At 41.2% G+C, this 24,660-nt stretch overlaps 1 protein-coding gene across 10 annotated transcripts in view; it reads left to right on the forward strand.

The window, feature by feature from the left end:
• The window catches only part of LOC106085440 (protein qui-1), a 470,324-nt gene that overhangs the window by 40,414 nt on the left and 405,250 nt on the right, over nucleotides 1-24,660 (forward strand). The window lies entirely within an intron of this gene.

The following is a 24,660-nucleotide window of genomic DNA, read 5'->3' on the forward strand; positions in this document are numbered from 1 at the left end:
TCACCAGGGCTGGCGCGAGTACTCGCGATGATCATTCGTTGTCTTTGCTGGTGGGATTGAGTGTTACGAAGCTTCTTAAACATTTGCCTTAAACGTTATTCGTTTGCCAAGTAAATGCATGGCTATGAGCAAGTGTACGCGTTGTGTGCATGTGTTTTTGGTGTCTGTTTGTCTAGAAGAAAATAAACGAGAGCTGCGATTAGAGGAAGCAGCACCTGCGAAAAGAAAATGTGTGCGGGATTTACCTTTTTTCTCGCTTTCTCTACATATCTCTTCTTAGATTATATCCACGATAAGTGCTTTTTTTTGTGAACAAAAACAAAGATTTTACGCTAAGCGCCATATAAACGGGTTTTTGTTATGAATCCCCCCCCCTCCAAAGAAGGAGAGCAATGTACGAGTATTCTTATGCGAAAGCTTTTGCTGGATTTCCCTTTCACAACTACAGCTACCTCTTGGGTTGGGAATTACCCATAAACAAAAATATATGCAATATAGGTATTAGAACTAAATTCTAAATGTAATAAGTAAGCGAAAAGTAAAGTAGGGCATATGGATTTATTTGGCTCAAACAGACAATGCAACAGTGTTTGCGAATTCAGATTAAGCAAATAAACATAAACATGCAAAAAATCCAAATCTGAACCGATTTTTTCCAATTTCAATAGGTTTCGTCTCTAGGCCGAAAAAAATGCACGTGCCAAATTTTAAGACAGTCAAATTTTAAGGACAGATGGACAGACAGACAGACGGACATAGCTAAATTGAATCAGAAAGGGATTCTGAGTCGTTCGGTATACTTATCAATGGGTCTATCTCTCTTTCTTTTGGGTTTTACAAACAAGTTCACTAAGTTATAATACCCTGTACCACAGTAGTGGTGTAGGGTATAACAACTAAATGTGTGCTAAGTTCGGCCGGGGCGAATCTTATATACGCTCCACCATGGATTTTATTTGTCAACTCCTTTGGCCGATATCTCTTTAAAGGCAAACAAAGGATTATGGATAAGAATTGCGGTGTTATATGAGCTATACCAAATCAGGGCTATTGGAGACAAAAGTGAAATTCACTGTGCAAAATTTCATCCAAATCGGATAAGAATTGTTCCCTCTAGAGGTTCAAGAAGTATTGGGTTGCCCAAAATGTAATTGCGGATTTTTCATATAGTCGGCGTTGACAAATTTTTTCACAGCTTGTGACTCTGTAATTGCATTCTTTCTTCTGTCAGTTATCAGCTGTTACTTTTAACTTGCTTTAGAAAAAAAGTGTAAAAAAAATATATTTGATTAAAGTTCATTCTAAGTTTTATTAAAAATGCATTTACTTTCTTTTAAAAAATCCGCAATTACTTTTTGGGCAACCCAATATAATCGGTAGATCGGTTTATATGGGAGCTATATCGCTTTGTGAATCGAATTTGACCATTTGTTGGAGGCCAAACCAAAACACTTCATGCTAAATTTCAGCCAAATCGGGTAATAATTGCGCCCTCTGGCGGCTCAAAAAGTGAAGATCCGAGATCAGTTTATAAAGGGTGATTTTTAGCTATTATCTTTTTTGGCAACACTGGTTTAAACAGCACACGCATATTTTGTGTTTTGTTTCACTATCAAACATCTTCAGTTTGGTGTATAATTTAACCATGAATCATCTTGCAAACAAACAACGCTTGCTAATTATTCAACTTTGTTAGAATGCGTGCTCTGTTAAGAAAGTTCATCGCGCCCTTCTTCTTCAATTGAGCAGACCGGAGCTCATTTTTGGCTCAATGGGTATGTAAAGAAGTAGAATTGTCGATTTTGAAGTTAAGGTCAGCCAAAAGCATTGCAAGAGCTACCTATGCATCCAGAAAAAGTCATAGTTTGGTGCGGTTTATGGGCTAGTGGCATCATTGGACCGCACTTCTTTAACGATGATGCGAATCGTAACGTAAGTTTGGTTAGGTTGAAAAGAGGATGCAGATATTAATCCGCCCCATGCCACTATGCACATACACCTAAGCCAATAATCGGCTTGTTGTGCGCTCTAAAAACTATAAAGTAACCTCTAAATAGGAAATTTTAATTTAGGAATTCCGTGCTACTTAGAAAATTCTTAATTGTTTTCAATACCACTCCCCTAAGTTGGTTACTGTCTGATATTGTGTCCCCACCTAAATACCGGTATCTGTTGGACGCGAAAGCCGGGCAATGACAAAGGTAATGCTCCAACGTCTCATCATCTTGCTCGCATGGCCTACACATGCTATCACTTGCCGCACCGATTTTACATGAGTGAGCTCGTAGTCCTATGTGTCCCGTTATTATACCAATATCTATACTGACCTCCTTCTTGCTTCATTTCAATAATAGCCTCGTCTTCTCTCAATCTGGATCGCCCCATAGGATTTTCGCCGTCCTACCGACCATTTCGCTGTTCCACAATGTTGCATGCGCATTCGTCGCCAACTCTCTTAACTCGGACTGCGTTGGCCCGAAAGGCTTCGGGTAAACCAGGTTTATTGACGGCAATCCTCTGGCCTTCATCGCCAAATCGTCTGCCCTTTCATTTCCCCTTACTCCGTTATGGCCCGGCACCCAAACGATGCGGATTATGCCATCCTCAGAGAAGGCGTTAATCTCCTTTTTTAACTGCAAGACTGTTCGTGACCTTACCGTCCTGGTTGTTATAGCCCTTATGCCAATTTTACTGTCGGTAAAGATGTTCACACTCGACGTCCTCGCGTTAGCACCACACCACTGTGATCGCCTGGATCTCCGCCTGCAGGACCGTATTATGGTCAGGCGGTCTAAAACAGATCCCAGTCCTTGGGTAAATTGCAAATTGCAAATTTTGCCCATGAACATTCCACTAAGGAACACGGGCAAACTTCTCACCTAACAATGAGTGCAGTCCAATTCAAGTTTAAGATCAATGATGAGCCGAGTCAGAACGGCGCGCCGAAGTGCGACACATCTTCGGAGAGAAGTTTTACATGGCATATTACCTCACAAATGTTGCCAGCATTAGGAGGGGAAAGCCACCGCTGAAAAGGTTTTCTGATGGTCTCGCGAGGCTTCGAACCCAGGCGTTCAGCTTCATAGGCGGACATGCTAACCTCTGCGCTACGGTGGCCTCCCTCAATCCCTGGGTTCTCAAAGTAAACCCCCAGGCCCACTCTGTCCTCTAGCTTTGATCCATCCGTGTTACATGATCTTCCAGATGGCAATACTAGGGTTCCGTCAATCCAAGACTGTGCCGATGGCGGCAGTGCCTCGCACTCGACTTCAAGGTTCATCTCAGGTATCCGATCGGAAACCTCTTCCTTTCCTCCCAGATTTCCAATCGTTGCCTCGATTATACCGCGATGGTATGAGCTGCTCCCATCCTCAATCCATTCTCCCATCTCCTTAAGTCTCATAGCCGTAGTGGCTGCCTCAGACTTAATCTGTATGTCAATGGGTCGGATATCTAGAGTAGTCTCTAGTGCCCTAGTGGACGTGGTCCTTATCGCTCCGCATATGCCAAGACAACATGTTCTCTGAACCTTTTGTATGGTGCACTTTTTTCTATTGCAGTCCACCAAACTACTGAGGCGTAAGTAAGTATTAGTCTAATCACGCTCCTGTAGAGGCAGTGGACTATCCTAGGATTCATTCATTCGAGCCCGTCGACATAGTGCCCAACATCTGTAAGCCTTCTCAGTACACTCCTGAATGTGAAGCTTCCAATTCAGTTTCTTGTCTAAGATCACACCTAAGTATTTGACCTTGTCAGATATCGAAATCGTCTAATTGAGAAAACGTGGTGCATTAAATTGGCCCGCCTTCGTCTTCCTCGTGAACAGGCATATTTCAGTCTTCTCTGGGTTAACATTAAGAGCTCTGGGTCTAGCCCAGTCATATGCCATATGCCAGACCCTTTCGGCCCTTCTGCATAGCTCGTTCGGATCGATACCCCTAAGAATTTTAGTTTATATAAATTTGCCCTTCAACTAACTTCGTGTGTAGAAATTTTAAGCAGCATTTATGGAGGTGGATTCCTAAGAACTTAGCACATTTTTGCTTGTTTATCAATCAATTCTTGTGGCACTGCGAACTTACCCAGCGAAACATTTTCATAAAATTGGGAGCACTTACATTTCTGTGTGCATACTGTCAGCACTACCATGAAGCGCAATTGTTTCTTCCGCCGAACACATCGCTACTTTGAGTTATTGTGTGAGAAAGGATTATGCCCACACGAAACATTGTACTGCTGAAACTAGCGCATTTTCGGTGCACTAGCGTAAGCAGGTGCTTTGGTTAGGATAGGTTTAAGTGGCAGTCTGCCATCAGACTCTCTTAGACGTTTTCGTTTATTGTGATACCATAGGAACAGAAGAAGCAAGATGCCTTCTAGATCCTGCCGTTTGACCATCCAGATCGCTTTAAAAAACTCAATAACTTGCGAATGTTCACATCCGCTTTATCAGACAAGTTCTTAAAGAAATGAGAACCTGAAGTGGAACTCCTTCTCACTGCCAGTGCGGGACCCACATACAGAAGGTGTTCTATAGTCTCTTCTTCTTTGATGTCCTCACAGCTTCGGCAAAAATCGTTGCTGGCAACCTTCAGTCTGTCAGCATGTTTTCCGATCTGACAGTGACCTGTCATGACGGACACAATGACTGAGAAGTCTGCTCTAGAAAATAATAGCAAAGCGGTAGACTTTTTCAAGTCTTGATTAGGTCACATAGTGTTGGCATGCTCACAGTCCCCTTCTTTGTGACCACCTATCATTCGTTGTCCTTTGAGCCTGGTCCTAAAAACTTAGCTTACATGTTGCTAGAGGCATACCCATAGATTCCAGTATCCCCGGAATGTTTGAGGTAGTTCTTAGTCTCGCTAGCTCTTCCGTTTTACAATTCCCTGGGATAACTCTGTGGCCCGGCACCCAGAGCAGGGGAATTTTGAAAATTTGCAATTTTGCGCATGAACATTCCATTAAGGAACAGGGGCAAACTTCTCACATATCAATGAGTGCAGTCCGATTCAAGTTTAAGCTCAATGATAAGGGGCCTCCCTTTTATAGCCGAGTCCGAACGGCGTGCCGCAGTGCGACACCTCTTTGGAGAGAAGTTTTACATGGCATAGTACCTCACAAATATTGCCAGCATTAGGAGGGGACAACCACCACTGAAAATTTTTTCTGATGGACTCGCCAGGATTCGAACCTAGGCGTTCAGCGTCATAGGCGGACATTGTTACCTCTGCGCTACGGTGCCCTTTACGGTGGCACTTCAGTATGGAAACATTTTTTTTGTATTTTGGCCTTTAATGAATGATAGAACATTTAAGATTTTAAACGAACGCGGTAGTACGAATGATTTTACAAGTACTGAATTACTTACACAGTAGAAGCTCATTCAAGTGGAACATTGCCTTATAATTTAAAAAGTGAATTTAGTGCGCGAGTAGCGCTGAATGGCGTGAAATTCCCTTACAAAGCTGCTGAAAATTCCGAAAGTCTTTTGCTGGGTATCGTCTTAAGGTAATTCTGCAGAAAACAATTAAAACCATAAGCAATTTAGCATAGGCTAACTTATGTTGACAGCCCTTGTTTATACATTTCCCATTCATTTCATAGTAGATGAACTAATCGCCTCACCATAATCGCCTTATTAATATGCAATACAAGCAGCAGTGGCTGTTTCGAACAGACAACCACGATTAAACAAAAAAAGAAAATCAGGAAACAAACGATATTAAACGCTATATGTGTGTTTGAGTATATATGTGTGTGTGAGTCGGAGCCTTAACCTAAATACATGGAAATAAATTTAAATTATATGTCTACCCCTAGGTTGATGCACATACATACACACGCACACACACACGCACTCACTCACGTATGATGTGTCAATTTGAAAAACATGAAATCATTGTTCCTGCACGTCGCACACAGGAAATAACCAGACAAAATGTGGAAAGGGATGCATGTGTTTCGATTTAAGTTTCCTGCTTCCTGTACACCATAATGAATGACGATATACATACCTGTTTGCTGCTAGTGAACCAAAATTTAAGGCTTTAGCCTGTATTCGAACACAGAGAGAGTTCGCTTTTACTTCTGGTTGCCTGGTGCTCATTTTGATAATGTGTGGGTGTATTTAATTTTAGGCTAAATCCCTAAACATCATCAGTCTATGTGTTCAATAAATTTATATTTGTAATTATTTTAATAGCATATTATCCTGCTTTGTTATCAATGATGTGAAATGCACATCGCTCCAGTGCACAGTGGGAGAAAATCGAAAAAAGAGGAAGAAAAAAGATGGAGATGACTATTTGAAATTTGGAACAGTTAAAGCTGGGGTGTTATCGAGATCATGCGGACAATTTCAAGGCCCCAGGTGGTCCAAGCATTTCCGAAGCCACCGTAGCGCAGAGGTTAGCATGGCCACCTATGACGCTGAACGTCTGGGTTTGAACCCTGACGAGACCATCAGAAAAAAAAAAAAAAATCAGCGGTGGTTTTTCCCTCCTAATGCTGGCAATATTTGTGAGGTACTAAGCCATGTAAAACTTCTCTCCAAAGATGTGTAGCACTGCGGCTCGCCGTTCGGACTCGGGTATAAAAGAAGGCCCCTTATCATTGAGCTTAAACTTGAATCGGACTGCACTCATTGATATTTGAGATGTTTGCCCCTGTTCCTTAATGGAATGTTAATGGGTAAAATTTGCATTTGAATTGGACTGCACTCATTAATAAGTGAGAAGCCCCTGTTCCTTAGTGGAATGTTAATGGGAAAAATTTGCATTTTTGCATTTCAAAACTTGTTGCGGCTGCCATCTTCATTTGCGGTCCGATTATCAAAATTCTTCTTTTGCACTCGATCATATCTCAGCTTTAACCATTTCAAATTTCAAAGTGTCCCCTCTATCCGTTCTCAAAGTGCATACTTTTTTTTATCCGTATTTTACAAATTTTTCCCACTGTGCATCGTAGTTTGAGTTAAGTTTTTACATACCAAGCTTCTGTCAAACCAGCAAAAATTAAGGCTTCTAGGATACGAACAAGGACGATAGAGAGACCGTTTTACATGGGAGCTATACCAGGTTATAGAACAATTTGGACCGTACGGGGCTCAGTTGTTCATAACAGAACACAATGTGCAAAAATTTAGCAAAATCAGACCAAATTGTGGCTTCCAGGGGCTAAGGAAGTCAAATCGGGAGATGGGTGTATATGGGATCTTTATTAGGTTATGGAGCGATTAAGATCGAACTTGGCACAGTTATTGGAAGTCATATCAAAACACTATCTGCAAAATTTCAGCCAAATCGGACTAAAATTACGGCTTGTAAGGGTTCAAGGAATATGCAATGGTAGCATTTCTTGACATTGACGGTAATGCAAAACCGACATCAATCATGAAGGAGTTGGAGTTTCTAGGTATCAACTCTACCGTAAGAAAGTTTATTAATAAATTACTTACTAAAAGATGCAATGCGACAGGCTTGGAATCTGTGGATCTAAAAAGATGCGTCAGCAGAGGAACTCCTCAAGGAGGTGTACTATCTCCTCTACTTTGGAATATAGCCATTAACAATATATTATTGTCTCTGGAAGAAAAAGGTATAAAAGTGGTCGCGTATGCTGATGACATGGCGATTGCGGTTAGGGGAAAGGTTCCCAGCACTCTGAGAGATATACTCCAGGAAATTCTATGTGCAACAGCAATGTAGGCTACCGAAAGTGGACTAGGCGTAAATCCATGGAAGACAGAAGTAGTTCTTTTCAGCAGGAGATACAAGTTGCCTACAGTGGATACTGTCTCCTTGGGAGGAGAGAATGTTCCACTTACAGAAATCGCAAAATACCTGGGTGTTTTGCTGGACTGGAAACTGAACTTCAAATCCAACATTTTGGAAAGGGCAAGAAAGGCAATTCATGCCCTATATACCTGCAAGAGAGCCATTTGCAAAAGTTGGGGGCTTGCACCGCGTGACATGCATTGGGTATATACTGCAGTTGTCAGACCTTTTATGCTATATGGTGTTGTGGTCTGGTGGACGGCGCTTCAGAAGTACACCTACTGCTCAATACTTAACCAAACGATGGCTTGTTTGTGAATTTAATGCTACTTCTTTTGCCTCTGGACATTGTGGCTACCCAAATCGCAGCGTCCACTGCCGTGAGGTTAAGGGAGCTTTCTCTTAGTTTATGGGACGGCTACAGACACTGTGTTATCCTTGATACAATATCCAATGTTCCAGGCAGTGTGGATTACACCCTATCTGAACCGCTTTTTGATAAAAAGTACGGTACCACTATTCCTGATAAGATCGATTGGAACTACCATGTCCCTGGTAATAGAAGTTACATAGACTTCTATACAGATGGTTCCAAACTAGACGACTCGGTGGGGTTTGGGCTGAACTCTAAACATCATAGCTTTGGGTTGTACTCTAAAGATCAAGAACTTGTCATATCGAAGAGGTTACCTGACCACTGCAGAGTGTTTCAAGCGGAGATCCTTGCAATTACGGGAGTAGTGGAATGGCTAAGATATAATGTCATTAGGACGATTGGCAGGCAGCCATTAAATGCCTGGGGTACATATTTCTGAATACAAAGACCGCCCTCGACTGTTGCAGATCTCTCAACGAGATGGCTGATGGCCACAGAGATATCCCAGGGAATTGTAAAGAGGACGAGCTTGCGAGACTAGGAACTAACCTACACATTCCAGGGAAACTGGAATCTGTGGGTATGCCTCCAGGACATCGACGAGGAAGTGACTATAGCACCCCTTTTGTGTGTGTGTCCCGCACTGACAGTCAGAAGAAGTTCCCCTTTAGGTTTTCATTTCTTTGAGAGACTATTCGCAAGTTGTTGGGCTTTCTAAACCGATCTCGATGGTTTAACGGCAAGAACTAGAAGGCATCTTCCTTCTTCTGGTCCTGTGGTATCACAATGGACAAAAATGTCTAAGTGAGTCTGATGGCAGATAGCCACTTAAACCTAACCTAACCTTGCAAATGAGCTATATCGGTTCAGATTTGGACATAGCTTCAATTTTTGTCTTATTTGGCTGAAACTTTGCATGTGTTGTTTCGTTATAACTTCCAACAACAGTGTCAAGTACGGTTTGAATCGGTTTATAACCCATATAAACCCGATCTCCCGATTTGACTTCTTGAGCCCTTACAAACGGCAATTTTGTTCAATTTGGCTGACATTTTGCATGCGGTGTTCTGTTATGACTTTTAACAACTGTGCAAAGTACAGTCCACATTGTTCTATGACCTGATATAGGTCCCATATAAACCGATCTCCCGATTTGCCTCTTGTGCCCTTACAAGCCGCAATTTTTTGCCCGATTTGGCTGAAATTTTACATGTAGTGTTCTGTTATGACTTTCAACAAATGTATTTAGTAAAATCCAAATCGGTCTGTGACCTTCTATTGCTCCTATATACACTGATCTCCCGATTTGGTTTTTGGAGTCTTTACAAGCCGCAATTTTTAACCAATGTGGCTGAAATTTTGAGTGCGTTGTTCTGTTACGACTTCCAACTGCTGTGTCGAGTATGGTACAAATCAGTCTATAACCTGATATAGTTCTCATTTAAACCGGTCTCTCGATCATCCTTGTTCGGTTCCTAGAAGCTTTAATTTTTTTGGTTTGACACAAATTAAGTTTGGTAAAAGTTTTAGCAGAATCTATGGGGGTGGGTTCTCAAGATTCGGGCCGGGCGAATGTAGCACTCCTTTAATTGTTTTAGTTTCAAAGTGTGACTTTTAACCAAATAAATAAATGTTCGAATTGCCGAGGTGACCAAATTTGTTGGCCTGTCAAGAGGCGCCTGGACCACTTAAGACCGAAATTTTGCGCACTATCTCGATAACACCTCAGCTGTAACCATTTCAAATTTCAAAGAGTCACCTCTATCCGTTCTCAAAGCGTATATTTTTATACCCTACACCACTACTGTGGTACAGGGTATTATAACTTAGTGAATTAGTTTGTAACACCCAAACGGAAGAGAGATGGACCCATTGATAAGTATACCAATCGATCCAGAATCACTTTCTGATTCGATTTAGCTATATCCATCTGTCTGTCTGTCCGTCTGTCTGTATTAATTTGTGTGCAAACTATTGGTCGCAATTTTCATCCGATCGTCTTCAAATTTGGTGCAGGCATGTTTTTCGGCCTAGAGACGAAGCCTATATAAACAGGAAAAAGTCGGATCAGATTTGGATATAGCTCCCATATATATGTTCGTCCGATTTGCAGTAATAATGCAATAAAAAGGTCATTTGTTAATCGATTCTCTCGAAATTTGGTAGGAAAGATTTTCTTATGGCTATCGACATTATTGGTGAATTTTATAGAAATCGGTTCAGGTATAGATATAGCTCTCATGTATATATAGCCCGATTTTCACTCCTAGAGCCATTGCAAGCGCATTTATTGACCAATCTTCCCAAAATTATGTACAACACCTTCCTCGACGACCACCACAATATACGAGAAGTTTACTTGAAATCGGTTCAGATTTGTATATAGCTCCCTTATATATGTTCGTCTGATTTGCAGAAATAATGCAATAAAATGGTCATTTGTTAACCGATTCCCTCGAAATTTGGCAGGAAGATTTTTTTTATGACTCTCAACATTAATGTTGAATTTCACAGAAATCGGTTCTGATTTAGATATATCTCTCATATATATATATATAACCCGATTTTCACTCCTAGAGCCATTGCAAGCGCATTTATTGACCAATCTTCCCAAAATTATGTACAACACCTTCCTCGACGACTACCACAATATCTGAGAAGTTTGCTTGAAATCGGTTCAGATTTGGATATAGCTCCCATATATATGTTCGTCCGATTTGCCGTAACAATGCAATAAAATGGTCACTTGTTACCCGATTCTCTCGAAATTAGGCAGGAAGGATTTTCTAATGACTCTCAACATTACTGGTGAATTTCATGGAAATCTGTTCAGATTTAGATATAGCTCTCATTTATATATATCGCCCGATCTTCACTCCTAGAGCCATTGCAAGCGCATTTATTGACCAATCTTCCCAAATTATGTACAACACCTTCCTCGACGACTACTACAATATCCGAGAAGTTTACTTGAAATCGGTTCAGATTTAGATATAGCTCCCATATATATGTTCGTCCGATTTGCAGAAATAATGCAATAATATGGTCATTTGTTAACCGATTCTCTCGAAATTTGGCAGGAAGGATTTTCTTATGACTCTCAACATTAATGGTGAATTTCACAGAAATCGGTTCAGATTTGGATATAGCTCTCGTTTATATATATCGCCCGATCTTCACTCCTAGAACCATTGCAATTGCATTTATTAACCAATTTTCCCAAAACTTTGTACAACGCCTTGCTCGACGACTTCCACATTATCTGAGAAGTTTGCTCGAAATCGGTTCAGAATTAGATATTGTTCCTATATATATGTTTGTCAGATTTTGGGCAATTTCCAATAATGTTGTTATTTGTCAACCGTAGTTATTACAGTTTGAACATATTTGCTCGCCGATCGTCGATCAAAATTGGTTCAGAATTGAATATAGCTCCCACATTGTACTTATAGGGTAGGTGTAGGGTATTACACAGACGTCACCGCCCGACTTTTGCCCTTCCTTACTGGTTTACTAGTATTTTATGATTTTCTCCCACTTTGCATCGTAGATTAAGTTCAGCTTTTACTTTCATTAAACACCTCCGGCTGAATTGTATGTACCTTTTATGATGGAGCAAACACCAAATTTTCCAGACAATGAAATTCCACATACCAGTACAGAAGGCAAATGATAGCTCATAACTAAGCAGTTTTGCCAACTTAGGCATCATGCTTAAACTTTAAAGCAATTTAAATTTCAAAAGATTATTGGAAGCTTATAGTTTCTCTAAACTTAAAATGGCTACTTAATATTCTCTAATGATGCCATTTCAATAATATTCCAATTATGGCTTTTCATATTAAACTAAGGTTAGGTTAGGTTAAAAAAGGGTGTGGATTTTAATTCGCCCCATGCCACTATAGACATACACCTTAGCCAGTAATCGGCTTGCTGTTATATGCAAAAGTAACCTCGAAAAAGAACATCTAAGTTAGGAATTCCGTGCTACTTACAAAATCCTTAATATTGGGTTGCCCAAAAAGTAATTGCGGATTTTTCATATAGTCGGCGTTCACAAATTTTTTTCACAGCTTGTGACTCTGTAATTGCATTCTTTTTTCTGTCGGTTATCAGCTGTTACTTTTAGCTTGCTTTAGAAAAAAATGTAAAAAAAGTATATTTGATTAAAGTTCATTCTAAGTTTTATGCATTTACTTTCTTTTAAAAAATCCGCAATTACTTTTTGGGCAACCCAATAGTTTTCTATGCCACGCCCCTAAGTTGGATCGTGTCTGGTATTGTGTCCCGACCTAAGTGCCGGTATATGTTAGACGCGAAATCCTGGCAATGATATAGGAAATGCTCCAACGTCTCATCATCTTCCCGCATGCCCTACACATGCTATCACTTGCCGCACCGATTTTGCATAAGTGAGCTCGTAGTCCTGTGTGTGCCGTTATGATACCGAAAGCTATACTGACCTCCATCTTACTTACTTACTTAAATTTGGCTATATGACACAATGTTGCATGCGCATTCGTCGCCCACGCCCTTAACTCGGACTGCGTCGATCCGAAAGGCTGAGGGTTAACCAAGTTTACTGACGGCAGTTCTCTGGTCTGGCCAAATGGTCTGCTTTCTCATTTCCAGTTACTCCACTATGGCCCGGCAACCAAACGATGCGGATCTTGCGATTCTCTCGTCTTACATTCCAAGACTGTTCGTGATCTTACCGGCCTAGTTTTTATTGCCCTGATAGCCCGTATCTCCACCTGCAGGACCGAATTATGGTCAGGCAGTCTAAAATAGATCTCAGTTCCTGGGTTCCCAAAGTAGACCCTCAGGCCCACTCTGTCCTCTAGCTGTGATCCATCCGTGTTACGTGATCTTCCAGATAGCAATACTAGGGTTCCGTCAATCCAAGACTGTGCCACTGGCAGCAGTGCATCGTACCCGACCTCAAGTGTCGTCTCTGGTATCTGATCGGAAATCTCTCCCCTTCCTTCCAGGTTTCCTATCGTGGCCTCGATTATACCGCTGTGGTATGAGCTGCTCCTATCCTCAATCCTTTCTCCCATCGCCTTTAGTCTCATAGCTGCTGTGGCTGCCTCGCACATAATCTGTATGTCTATGGGAAGGATATCAAGAAAAGTCTCCAGAGCCTTAGTGGTCGTGGTCCTCATCACTACTCTTACACCAAGACAACATGTTCTCAGAATCTGTTATTTTCCTAACGTTGCACAGTGGAAGAAAATCGAAAAAAATAATAAAATATATCCTGTGTGAGAACGAATAGAGATATCTCCTTGAAATTTGGAATGGTTACAACTGAGGGGCTAGCGAAATTTCAAGGCCTTAGGTTGTCCGGACGCCTCTTGGCAGGCCTCTAAATTGGTCAGCTTGGTACTCCGAACAATTGTTGGGCCTGCCAAATCCTCATTTTTGGTCCGATTTTTAAAATTTTGCTGGATAGTACTCAAAAATCCCTACAAAAAAGTTAATATCTCCACTGGTTTTAGAGATATTCAAATTTAAATTTTTTTTTGCATTTTTGACCGTGATCTGATTTGTATTTTGTACCAAACCATTCAAAGGGATATATCTACCCATTCTCACACAGCATATTTTTTATAAGTTTTTTTTTCGATTTTTTCCCACTGTGCGTTGCAAATTTTCTCCATAGCAGTCCATCAAACTACTGAGGCATAAGTAAGTATTGGTCTAATTACGCTTCTATAGAGCCAGTGGACTTTCCTCGCATTCAGGCCTCATTTCGAGCCTACAACATCTGCGAGCCTTCTCAGTACGCTCCTGAATGTGACACTTCCAATTCAGTTTCCTCTCTGTTATGAAGCCTGCGGACCTCTTCCCCAATGTTGCGAATCTCCCCGGCCAACCAGGGTTTTTCTTGGGGTGATTTACTTTCTCGAAGGGGACAATTATCTTGGAAGGACTCCACTAGTGCAGTCGTAATCCTGTTGACATTGTCGTCAATGTCTTTAATGCTCCAAGTCTTCTTCTGAGTAGTCTTCAAAATTTTTGGCCAGTTGAATTTCAACTTATTAGGGAAGCTTATCGGGTTCGGCGTTGACCGTGCTATTCTAATCTTCATGTAGCCATGGTCAGAGAAGAAGTACTCCATGGAGACTCTCTAATCCTGAACCTCAACGCCGAATCCGATAAGCTTCCCTAATAAGTTGAAATTCAACTGGCCAAATCCTATTAACAAAGGTAGCATTATTAAGTGTTATTAGGTTGTTAGTATTTAAGAATTCTGCCGGGGCTTGGCCCCGCTTATTAATGTTGATACTACCCTACGAAATGTGGTGAGAGTTCGCATAGCAACCTATTAGTACCTCATCTTCTATCTGTATTGCCTTCCTCACCAGCCGTTGCAGCTCCTACGTGGGTGGCGGTTTTGGAGAGTCGAAAGGCAGATAAAGTGATGCGTGTATGATCCACCGTCTCTCTGTCCCATCACTGTTGCATACGACGTTGACAACTGTGGGGACAATTTAAATAATTCTATGACAAATAACGCAGGTCCTCGGTCCAGTACCAGTGATAGCATAGGATATTTGGTAGTTGATATGGTTTAGTCCAGAAACTTTGTTCCAGGTCGTCTGTGGCCCCTGAATAAAGGCAATATGAATGTTGTCCTTGCTGATTTTTTCCATCAGAGCGTGAGTAGCTGTCTCGCTTCGGTGGAGGTTTATCTGGATGACCTCAATCATTGGATGTGCATTAGATGTGCTTCTTGAGAGTGGGTGATGGTCTCATTGTATGCTCTATTCTCTAGGCTGCATTGAGGTTCCGTTCACTGCACTGCCTATGTTTCTTTTATTAGGATTTATTGCATATCCTATCCTTCCAAATCTTAAGAAAGTCGGTAATGGTTCCATCAATGGCTCCCTGTTCTTTTGTATTGAGTCTAACGTCCCTGCACTGCCTGCTGTTCCATTATTAGGATCTTTGCCTATCTTAGTCTTTCAAATCTTGAGTAAATGGGCTTCTTGGGAATAGGTTATGGTCTCATCATTGGCTCCCTGTCAGGCGGCATTGAGTTCTCTGTTACTGCACTACCTGATGTTTCAGCATAAGGATCCTTATCCATTCCAGTCTTCCTAATCTCCTAATCTCTAGGAAACCTCTACCCTTTTTCTATACCCTCCACCATAGGATGGGGGTATACTAATTTCGTCATTCTGTTTGTACCACCTCGAAATATGCTTCTCAGACCCCATATATATTCTTGATCGTAAAATCGAATCGATCGAAGGAGCAAAGCTAGTCGCTTGAAATTTTGCACAAATACTTTTTATTGGAGTAGGTCTGTTGGGGTTGTATATGGGCCAAATCGGTCCATGTTTTGATAAAGCTGCCATCTAAACCGATCTTGGGTCTTGACTTCTTGAGTCTCTAGAAGGCGCAATTCTCATCCGATTTGACTGAAATTTTGCATGAGGTGTTTTGGTATCACTTCCAACCACTGTGTTAAGTATGATTCAAATCGGTCCATGTTTTGATATAGCTGCCATATAAACCGATCTTGGGTCTTGACTTCTTGAGCCTCTAGAGGGCGCAATTCTCATCTGATTTGACTGAAATTTTGCATGAGGTGTTTTGTTATGACTTCCAATAACTGTGCTAAGTATGATTCAAATCGGGTCATGTTTTGATATTGCTGCCATATAAACCGATCTTGGGTCTTGACTTCTTGAGCCTCTAGAGGGCGCAATTCTCTTCCGATTTGAATGAAATTTTGCACCTGGTGTTTTGGTATCACTTTCAACGATTGTGCTTAGTTTGATTCAAATCGGTTCATAATTTGGGATAGCTGTCATATAAACCGATATTGGATCTTGACTTCTTGAGCCAATAGAGCGCTCAATTTTCATCCGATTTGGCTGAAATTTTGCATGAGGTGGTTTGTTATGCCTTCCAATAACTGTGCTGAGTATGGCGCAAATCGGTGCATTACCCTGATATAGCTGCCATATAAATCGATCTTGGATCTTGACTTCGTGAGCTTCTAGAGGGCGCAATTCTCATCCGATTTGGCAGAAATTTTGTACAACGGCTTCTCCCACGATTTTCCACATACGTGTCTAATATGGTCTGAATCGATCAATAGCTTGATACAGCTCCCATATAAACCTATCTTCTGATTTTGCTTCTAGAGCCACAACAAGCAGATTTCTGGCTTAGCTGTACGTCCATAGAGGCATGGGGCGGATTAACATCAGCATTCGCTTTTCAACCTAACCCAGCCTAGCATCAGTCCTGGACTTTAAATGCTTCAAGTGGACATTTAAAAGGCTTTGCTTTATCAGCAAAATATCCTTTGTATTCACTTTTATTTAAAAATGACAGATTTGTATGGCACTTTTTTGCGTTTTTTCAACATTCATACATCTTTCGAGTAAAGTATCACGGCGGTTTCTCCGCTAATACCCACAAGCAAGGGCAACAACAAGAAATATCCCGTATATCCTTTTATCCTTATGCCAATGACCATTTATTCAGTGACTATTGTGTGTGTGTGTGTGTGGCTGTGTTCGTAAAATGAACCCTCCTGCTGTGTTACCCACAAGCGATGGCAATTTTCGTTGTGCTTCTTGTGGTGGCGTTCTTTTTGATTAACGCTCCTAATCGGATTTAAAGTTATTTAACATTTTTTTCGTTTCGTTTTACTTTTGGCAAACATTTCTTGTTTTATCTCTGGGCCATTTGTGGTCAATGCATTGGGAGACGCAGAAGAAATTGAAGGCATACCAAACTAAAGGATAAAAAAATCAAACCTAAATCTTTCCCTCTTTGCCTTGCTCTTTTTTTTTTTAAACAGGGTTTTATGCGATTATGCCAAAGTTCAAAATGTGATTTTATATAAACGCCAAAAATCTCTTTAAAACACTCAGGCTACATTTTGACCATTAAAGAGATTAAGTTGGAATGAAACTTGGTATCAAAATATTGCGGCCATTTTGATTTGTATGTAACGAGAAACGAAAATGACCAGACAACGATTGGAGTGGGAGATGAGCACAACTTTTTGTGATGCGATTTTGATTTTCGCCGTTAATCCTTTTGCCAGTTTCTATGCCAAGCAACAGATTGTAGCAGTGTATCAGAATGCTTTATTCCTATAAGAGTTTCCATATGTTCTACACAAGATAAAAGTTAGGGACGAACAAATTACAAAAATGCAACAAAAGTTTAAGCTAGAAAAGTTAAAGTGTAAGTAAGGTGTTTGGGAAATTGTTGATATATTTACATAGGAGGTCTTTTTATTAGGATATGTGCATTTTATGTTATTCGAAATATAGTTTGATTCAATTGATGTGTTTTTACCCAACGCCACTATTGTGACGACGCTGCAGGTTTGGGTATAGCTCCCGTATATAATTTTTTTGGGGGATAGGATGGGAAATCGCTCGTTGTATGACCGGCTCCCTCGTATCGGTGGAATCGATTTAAAACCCACTCTATGTCACCCCGGGATACAGATTCCACTTCGGTACTACTTCCGCATTACTTCGAGGGGGACCTCTTGAAGTATGCTTTATCATCTCCACCAAGTAGTGTCTGCATTCAGACCTCAACCTAGTCCCATACGCCGTTGCGTCGAAGTCCATCTTTTATCTACGCAGTATTTGTTCAGCGATTCAATTTCTCTTATTTTCCAGCATTTTCTGCCTTATCGGCTGAAACGCCGCCAATCCACGACTCTGGTTGCGTCGCTCTGTCCAGTGACTGCAGTCAAAGAATGTATGCTCGGCGTCTTTATTTAATGTATTGGGTTGCCCAAAAAGTAATTGCGGATTTTTTAAAAGAATGTAAATGCATTTTTAATAAAACTTAGAATGAACTTTAATCAAATATACTTTTTTTACACTTTTTTTCTAAAGCAAGCTAAAAGTAACAGCTGATAACTGATAGAAGAAAGAATGCAATTACAGAGTCACAAGCTGTGAAAAATTGGTCAACGCCGACTATATGAAAAATCCGCAATTACTTTTTGGGCAACCCAAAAATACATCCTGAAATATCCATGACCGGATGACGTCTGGGTTAGATAGAAGTTCACGTCTGAGTGCCTCAGTTGCCATCTTTGGATGATCTCTTCTTCAATACCTCATGCGAGGTCAGTTCAATCCACGCCCTCATGTTTGGCACTAAAGATCTCGTGTCGCTCCATTCTGAGGATATTAATGGGGTCTTGTCCGTGATTACAAGAACGAATACCGTGCGATAAGCTGGTGTGACTTGTAGCGCTGCTGGTCTTTGCTCCAATAGTATTCTCTATGCTCTCACTGCGTTCTTAAAGTCGGCACCCATATTTCGGAGCCACTGATAGTGGTCTCCATTAGTATTTTTCTCTTACTTGGAAGAGGTCCACCAATATTACCATTAGTTTGTTTAGCCGTGAGCTTAGGTTAGGTAAGAGTGCCAGTCCTTTACAGACTCACTTAGACAATTTTGAGTCCACTGTGATACCACAGTAGCGACAGACCAAGGCTTATGGCGGAAATCGAACCCATGACCCCTGCACTGGTAATCCAAGCACGCTACCAACTCGGCTACCGCGGCGCCCAAGCCGTGAGGTTATTTCTGCTGCTTTCGTCGTTGCGTACTCGATTTGTTGTACGTTAATTTAATAACGAGTCTCATCCCAAGGTATTTGACCGAGGTTTTTGCGGGTGGGTAATGTAGTCTATAAGCATCTCTATCTCTAGAGAAATGTGTCGTCCTGTCAGCAGCAGCTCTGTTTCATGCATTGCCACTTCTTATCCCTGTGAGCCCAGCCAGCTCTTTGTGCGGATAATGTTGTGGGTGCATCCAGAGGCATTTGGGTCTGAGTAGAGTGGGTGTGGCTGGGCAGTTAAGTAGGTAATGTATGGTCCCAGGGCACAACCGGGACACATGTTCTGTACGTTGGAATCAATCCTTGCTCTGTAGGAGCTGAGGCGGCTGCATCTGCCTAATCGTTATAGAGAACTTACCTGGTTTGCCGGGGAAGTCAATTTCTGCAGATGCAATGCAAAGCGTTCGTTCTCCAAGGACAACATTTATTCTGGTAACTATTCACCGCATCTGTTACCGTGTCTGCTCGAATGTTGTCTAGTCCCGCTCAATATACCGCTTGATCTAGAGGTTCTCTCTTGTAGCGCTGAACTTTTCGCTCTAGATCATGTAGATCCACCTTAGGGCTTCTGGACGGTGGATATCTATCCCCAAGATGATGATGTCGATGGTCCCTGCGATAACAGCCCCGAAGGTATTGCTTGGACAGCATGTATTGGGTTGCCCAAAAAGTAATTGCGGATTTTTCATATAGTCGGTGTTGACAAATTTTTTCACAGCTTGTGACTCTGTAATTGCATTCTTTCTTCTGTCAGTTATCAGCTGTTACTTTTAGCTTACTTTAGAAAAAAAGTGTAAAAAAAGTATATTTGATTAAAGTTCATTCTAAGTTTTATTAAAAATGCATTTACATTCTTTTAAAAAATCCGCAATTACTTTTTGGGCAACCCAATAGTTATGTCTTCGCACGGATAGGAACTTTGTCTCCTGATGGTGAGGTGGTCCACTTGAGAACTAAGTATACAGCCTGTCGCAGTTCGAAGAAGAAGATTCTGAAAGATCTTAATGTTGTTTCACTGCGTGCCACTTAGCTGCATAACTTACCACAGAACGCGCAATTGCTTTGTAGGTTAGGTTAGGTTGAAAAAGAGGGTGCGGATGTTAATCTGCCTTACGCCACTATGAAGATACCCTTACGCCAGTAATCTTTCCATTCTACTTACAAAATCTCTTAGAGTTTTCCATATCACGCCCCTAAGCTGGTTCATGTCTCGTATTGTGTCCTCACCTAAGTGCCGATGTAGGTTTGGTTGAAAAGGGGATGCGGATGTTAATCCGCAATTCCTGTCAAACTGTCATTTAATTGGGCGATCGGCTTGATTCTTCTTTTAACAGATAGAGAAATGTCTTGTTTATCTCTTTTTTTTCGTTTTATCGAAAATTTTGGACAAAGTATGGTACGGATTTCTGAAATTGTACGAATAAAGATAAGGACCTACAGCAACACTTTCTTGAAATTTTGCTAATGAACATTCCACCAAGGAACAGGGGCATACTTCTCACACATCAATGAGTGCAGTCCGATTCAAGTATAAACTCAATGATAAGGGAACTCCTTTTTATAGCCGAGTCCGAACGGCGTGCGACACCTCTTTGTGGAGAAGTTTTTACATGGCTGTCATACCAAATGTTACAGTACCGCCCAAATGTCCCCAGCATTAGAAGGGGATAGCAACCGCTGAAAATTTTTCATGATGTTCTCGCCAGGATTCGAACCTAGGCGTTCAGCGTCTCTGAGCTTCTTTTTTTCTTGTAACCAACACGCAGGGGATGTCCCCTATATATGCAGTGCATTGCGTTGGCAATTAGGAAAGTTAAGGGTTGGAGGGGGGAAAGAGCGAGTAGTGTTTATTGATATTAGTCTTAAATTTCTGAACGTCAATGTCGGTGGGAAAGACATTAGCCGGAAGTCGATTCCACATACGAATGGTTCGGGCGAAAAATGAATTTTCTCGGTAATGCATGGTTCGGTCGACTGGCCAATCGATTTCAAACAGATGTGAGTTCCTGGCAAGTCTTGTATTCCTGGTGAACATCCTAAAGTCTGGGATAAGAAGACGAATATCCCTGGAACACACGCCATCAAAATAACGATAGAGCAATACAACGCTACCCACATTCCGACGATGTTCACGAGAAGCAATAGAGTTGGATACTCTACTGTCCCCAATCAACACCATCGCTCTCCGTTGAATCCGTTCAAGTAGTTCCAAGGATGATTTTGGAGCTCCTGCCCATATATGAGAGTTATATTCCATCCTTGGCCTGATGTAGGTAATATAGATATTGAGAATATCAGAAGAGGTGAAATATTTCTTGCACCGCTTAAGAAAGCCCAAACACTTGAATGCTTCTTTCAACACTTCGAATACGTGTTTTGACCAACGGACATCACATTGTGTCTTCATGCCCAGAACATCAAGAGCATCTGGCTGTTCAATATCTATACCGTCGATGGATATCGACGATTGAAGTGGGTCAGTGAATCGCTTGTGAGACAAGAAACAGCACTGCGTCTTTTGTGCGTTAAAGTCTACTCTGTTTTCTTTCTACCCCACTCGGAAATGGCCAACAAATCCTGGGAGAGCGTCTCATCCATAATGCGCCTCTTGTTCACAATTTCTTGAGGACTGGGCCTATGGTCGAATGAATATGAATGACACAGACTACCGTCATCGGCAAATGAGTAAACTGGTTTCGAAGTCTGGCCCAATAGATCGTCAATGAAAATAAGAGAAGGGGAAGGGGAAAGGACATAGCCTTTTGGCACACCTGCGGTCAATGCATACTCAACTGATGAGAACCGATCTACAGCAACTCGTATAGTGCGATCTCTGAGAAAGTTTGATATAAATCGACCGAAGAACCGGCACCGTCTTGTTAATCCAAAAGTCATGCAAGTCAAGCTCTTGCATTTTGGGCAAAAAAAAGTGGATATCATCTCACGGCTGCGCTCTCCATTCACAGTAACGTTACGATTCGCATCATCTTTGAAGAAGTACGGTCCAATGATGCCGCCAGCCCATAAACCGCACTAAACTATGACATTTTCTTGATGCATTGGTTGCTCTTGCAATGCTTCTGGCTGATCTTTACTCCAAAATCGATAATTCTGCTTATTTACGTACAAATGAGCTTCGTCGCTCAATGGAAGAAGCGCGCGATTGACTTTCTTAACAGAGCACGCATTTTGATAATAAAATTCAATAATTTGCAAGCGTTGTTCGTTTGTCAGATAATTCATGTTAAAATTATAGACCAAACTGAAGATGTTTGACAGTTATAAGAAACACGAAACTTGCTTGAACTGTTTAAACCAGTGTTGCCAAAGAGATAATAGCTAAACAAGTAAGAGCTTGCTAAGTTCGGCCGGGTCGAATCTTATATACCCTCCACCATGGATCGCATTTGTCGAGTTCTGTGCGCAGTATCTCTTTTTAAACAAACAAATAATATTGAATAAGAACTGTTATACTATTGGAGCTATATCAAGTTCTAGTCCGATTCGAACCATAAATGAATGCTGAACATTGTAAAAGTCACTGTGCGATATTTCAGTTCATTCGGATAAGAATTGCGCCTTTAGGGGTTCCAGAAGCTAAATCGGGTAATAGGTTTATATGGGAGCTGTATTAAGCAATTGATCGATTAAGACCTTATTTGACACGTATGTTGAAAGTCACGTGAGAAGCCGTTGTACAAAACTTCAGTCAAATCGGATGAGAATTGCGCCCTCTAGAGGCTCAAGAAGTCGAGACCCCAGATCGGTTTATATGACAGCTGTATCAGGTTCTATACCGATTTACGGCATACTTAGCACAGTTAGTGGAAGTCATAAGAAAACATCTCATGCAAAATTTCAGCCAAATCGGATGAGAATTGCGCACTTTATTGGCTCAAGAAGTCAAGGCCCCAGATAAGTTTATATGACAGCTGTATCAGGTTATGGACCGAATTCAACCCTACTCAGCACAGTTGTTGGAAGCCATAACGACACACGTCGTGCAAAATTTCAGCCAAATCGGATAGGAATTGCGCCCTCTAATGGCTCAAGAAGTCAAGACTCAAGATCGGTTTATATGACAGCTATATCAGGTTATGGACCGATTTCAACCATACTAAGCGCATTCGTTGGAAGTCATAATAAAACATCTCGTGCAAAATTTCAGTCAAACCGGATAAGAATTGCGTCCTCCAGTGGCTCAAGAAGTCAAGATCCCAGATATTATATGGACCGATATGGCCCATATAAAGGGTGATTTTTTTGAGGTTAGGATTTTCATGCATTAGTATTTGACAGATCACGTGGGATTTCAGACATGGTGTCAAAGAGAAAGATGCTCAGTATGCTTTGACATTTCATCATGAATAGACTTATTAACGAGCAACGCTTGCAAATCATTGAATTTTGTTACCAAAATCAGTGTTCGGTTCGAAATGTGTTCATTCACCGTAACGTTGCGTCCAACAGCATCTTTGAAAAAATACGGTCCAATGATTCCACCAGCGTACAAACCACACCAAACAGTGCATTTTTCGGGATGCATGGGCAGTTCTTGAACGGCTTCTGGTTGCTCTTCACTCCAAATGCGGCAATTTTGCTTATTTACGTAGCCATTCAACCAGAAATGAGCCTCATCGCTGAACAAAATTTGTCAAAATTTGAACACATTTCGAACCGAACACTGATTTTGGTAATAAAATTCAATGATTTGCAAGCGTTGCTCGTTAGTAAGTCTATTCATGATGAAATGTCAAAGCATACTGAGCATCTTTCTCTTTGACACCATGTCTGAAATCCCACGTGATCTGTCAAATACTAATGCATGAAAATCCTAACCTCAAAAAAATCACCCTTTACAATCCCAATCGACCTACACTACTAAGAAGTATTTGAGCAAAATTTCAAGCGGCTAGCTTTACTCCTTCGGAAGTTATCGTGCTTTCGACAGATAGACGGACGGACGGACGGACGGACATGGCTAGATCGACATAAAATGTCAAAAGACGAATATTTCGAGTAGTTACAAACAGAATGATGAAGTTAGTGTACCCCCATCCTATGGTGGAGGGTATAAAAAGTAATTTCGGAAGGGATCCGGCCCGTGCTGAAGTCTTGTCTTAAGAGAAGAGAGATATTATGCTGAAATTTTGTCTCGGGACCGTATAGACCGACCATCCGTTCTCCAAATATAGGGGCCTCAATATCCTAAAAGATCCATTTATTACCTGGATATCGATGAAATTTGGCTCAGTATGTTCCGGTAGACCCCTACCCATTCCTGTCAACATAATTGGATATGTCTGCCATATATACCGATCTCCCGATCGGTATCCTTCATTCTATTTCGATAAAATTTGGCAGAGTGTGTTTCGGTACCACTCTAAATCTTTTTGGTGAATATCGTCCAGATCGGACCATATTTGGATATAGCTGCCATATAGATCGATCTCCTAATATAGAGTATTGAACCCATAAAAGTAGCATTTTTCATCCGATTTGGATGAAATTTGAAACAGTGGGTTTTGATGGACCTCTACACTTGTTTGTTGAATATCGTCCAGACCGGACCATATTTGCTTATAGCTGCCATATAGACCGATCTCCCAATACAGAGTGTTGTATTGTGTAGAGTTTAAGGTCCGCATTCCCTATATGACCCAATCTGGACGATATTCAACAAAAAGGTTTAGAGGGGTGCCAAAACGCGCTGTTTCAAATTGAATGAAAAGTGCTCCTTTCATGGAAGATTTAGATGTTGCTTCTGTATATTTGCGGCACTCGATTTTCACTTCTAGGGCTTTTGCAAACACTTTTATTTATCGTCACATCAATTTTGCACGACAATTTCCTCTGTGACTCCTACATAACGTACG

Source organism: Stomoxys calcitrans, chromosome 5 (genome assembly GCF_963082655.1).
Source record: "Stomoxys calcitrans chromosome 5, idStoCalc2.1, whole genome shotgun sequence".
Classification (NCBI taxonomy): Eukaryota; Metazoa; Arthropoda; class Insecta; order Diptera; family Muscidae; genus Stomoxys; species Stomoxys calcitrans.